The sequence below is a fragment of the Scomber japonicus genome, chromosome 22, assembly GCF_027409825.1.
Source record: "Scomber japonicus isolate fScoJap1 chromosome 22, fScoJap1.pri, whole genome shotgun sequence".
NCBI lineage: Eukaryota > Metazoa > Chordata > Actinopteri > Scombriformes > Scombridae > Scomber > Scomber japonicus.
The window spans coordinates 16,969,382-16,972,742 of NC_070599.1; the positions used below are offsets into that span (position 1 = coordinate 16,969,382).

The 3,361-nt window shown below is 35.5% G+C and overlaps 1 long non-coding RNA gene across 1 annotated transcript; it reads right to left on the reverse strand.

Annotated features, from left to right (window-relative positions):
• On the reverse strand, positions 1–560 carry LOC128384030 (uncharacterized). The gene is made up of 4 exons (XR_008324024.1): positions 536–560; positions 408–433; positions 263–294; positions 1–165 (listed from the first exon to the last, which is right to left on the reverse strand). It is a non-coding gene; the product is annotated as an uncharacterized LOC128384030 (long non-coding RNA).
• Between the last annotated feature and the right edge of the window lie 2,801 nt (positions 561–3,361).

Consider the following 3,361-nt stretch of genomic DNA (forward strand, 5'->3'; position numbering starts at 1 on the left):
TTCTTCTTTCATCCTCTCCATTTTGGTCCACCTGTTGTTTTTCTTCATCTGTGTCTGGTGTTCCTGTGTTTCCCACCTTGTCTCCTTGTGGCTCTTGAATTGTGTCTTCACCACGTTGTTTTTTCATTTCAGCTTTCAGATTTTCTGAATTGGTCTTCTGACACTCTGAATTTTAAGTGCAGGAAAAATAATATATTTAGTTATTAGTTAATATCACAGTCGTAGCTTTCTGTTGATTTCTTTATAACATTTGTGATCTTACCTCTGTACACAAGTAGATATGCAGTCCTGGAGCTGGTGAACAACAATTTTGAATTTAGTTTTAGCACAGAACAACAGAAGTTTACAACGTTTCTGCATAAGATAATGTGCTATATGTCAGACTTATTGGATTTAATGAAACTTACTTGTAAATATTCTTGAGTTCTTCATCCTAACCATTCAACCAAAACAAAAACAATGTAAACAAATTTCTGTTGGTATGTTTTGAATGTCTCTCATCCTCATTGTGTGGAAACGGTAAAATCCACTTTACCTTGTAGACACTGGTGTCATTAAACTTGTACCAGGTTTCTTCCTCATTAGACCGGATGGTGGCTGTGTAATGTCCTCCTCTTATACTGCCCCAGTGATTCACCGTTCCATAGAGTTCATACTTCTTTTTCTACAGTGAAGATCACAGTCAGAAAATAAAAAGGTTTTAAAAGCAAATATAAGGCACATCATCATTCAGATATGAATCATATATAAAAGTTACTTCTCCTTGACTTAATCTGTAATGTGTGTGGTACATCCACACAGCAGTCTGACTTGACATGTGACAAGGTGTAGTAGTCAAAGTCAAATCTCTTCAAGAGTAGAGTCAAAATTTGGGGAAATTTCACCATCTCACATTCCTAAAAAACACAAGAAACATTAATAAACACTATGTCCTTTGATCACAGTATTGTAAACCAACATAAAAGTGATTGATTTCTATTTCAAATTTGGCCTGCCTACAATTTGTGTTTAAGGTGAAACTCACTTTGGTTGCATCTGTAAATGTATTACACTCATTGCAGTACACCTTGTTGTCTCCACTGAATAATTCAGACTGGAAAACACTGTTAAAACCTGTTTTCTGTAAAACAAACAAACAAAAAACAAATGTTCTGATAAAATCTTCAGCTCACATCACATAAATACAAAACTAGAGCTCTGATCTTTAAACTCTGGCTCACCACACTGTAGACTGTGTTCAAATCATCTGGCAGTGAAACTGGAAGAGTGAAGAATGGATCTGTCTCTTCGTTGATACTGTGGCCTTCAGAGCATTTTATTCTGATTGTGAGCTCTCCTTTGAAAGCCTTTAAAAATAAAAATACATCATTACTTTGCATTCTGATTTGTCCACCTGTGTATATTTTATAAGTGCTCACCTCAGAGGCTTGTTTGCTAATCTTGCATAAAATCATCTCGAGGCATTCAGCTGCATCATGTTGTTCATAAACTTTAAAAGAATACATTACATTTAATCTGATTATTAATTTCATCATTTCACTGAATTCACTGCTGATATGTGATTTACATATAGATTGAGTCTTGAGCTTTGATTATTACGTATTATTGTCCAACTTACCATTTTGAATCTCAAATATGTCTGTGATAGTTTCTGTTCCACATGTTGTTTGTTTCAACTTTTCAAAGATGTTTTTCAGCTGCAGATCTGTTTTTATGTTTTGATCCAACCTTGAGGGAGAGAGTAGTTTCTCAGTTAATTGTACTTATTCGGTTACTGTTTGTATTAACATGCTCACTGGTGGAGTTTTGTAAGTTTAAGACATCCATATGAATAGGCATAGGCATTTATTGAATAGCAGGCAGTAAAGTGGTTGACAGGCAAAATGACAGCGATGGATACAACATGCAACAAACGTCCCTGGCTGGAGCTGAACCAGGGATTTGTGCAGTAATTGATATGATATGAGTGATATTTAATATAATATTTAGTTTATTTTTTAATTATTCTGCTTATTTGTACTTATGCTATATACATTATATTAGTATTTATATTTAAGGACAGCAGCTATTTCAAACCTGTCGTGGATCTCTGTTGTCATGAAGAGAACTTGTAGGACACTGTTGAGGTAACATGTGGCTCCCTGATTACGCAGGCCGTAACGTCTCGGTGGTTGGAGACCTTAAGAAAAAGTCAGTGTCATTACACTGTTTACTTTTACTCATAAAATGCTGAACTGAACTATGATTTATTTACAGTTATCTAAGTAATGTAGCCTATTATTGGAGGAGAAACATGGCTCAGTGATTCTGCATAGACACACATTGTTGCCATGTTCACACGTAAAAGGTGAGCATTACTAGAAAAATAACTAATGAAAGACAATCCTGTTTGTATAGCAGCTGCAACATCTGATCATTAACAAAAATAAATGATTGTAAAAGAGTTGGAAACATACTGACTGTTTTTGAATAACATAAGAGAGGTCAAAGTTAAAGTTAAAGTTTTGATCAGTAGTCAAAAAACAACTGATGGTTAATTTTGAACAAAATTCTGTTGATTTCGGTGGTTTATCTTTCCTAACACAATTAAATTTGGAGTGTGGGACTTCTGTCTCCCTCCTCTGGAAGTGAGAGTAATTACAAAAACACTGTTGACTGCTTTACATGCTGTGGCCTACTTCAGCACTACAGCTGTGAAAGGAGGATAAATAGTTTTGAGTGTCACATTACCCCACGAAATTAATAATTTCACAATCAAAATTTAATCCATTCGGTCCAATAACATTTGGAAAATCTAGACGAGCCACACAATTAAATTATTTTATCCCCATTCAAGTTAGCAAAGAGCGAACAGGAAGTTAGCCACCTCAGCCGGTTGATGTCTTAGTGCGCTTGACCTGACTATAGAGTATGTGCTGTATGGATTCATCCAAAGCCAACACCAGATCAATATCACCAGTATACTGACAGCTCGACGGTTTAATTGTGTGAACTCATTTGGCAATGTAACAGATATTCATTTACTATGTAAAAGTTCCTCACTGCAGGTTTAAAGGTAGCATTGTCTTTTTTCATTTAATTCAAATCTTCAGACTTGCTGTTTGGATTTTATCTTATGATGCTTGAATATGTACTGTCTTCATTAATACACTACACGACACACTACTCTGACCCCCACTACGATTACTTACAAACTTATTTGAGATGTTTTGTGTGATGCGCGGACTGTCTCCACTTACCATTTTCCTCTGCCTCTTTATCTCCTTTCATCATTACATTACTCAGTGTTTGACTATTCAGTTTTCTTTTCATCCAGAGTAATGTCTTTACCCTGTTGTTGAGTCGGTGACATTGGCACTGT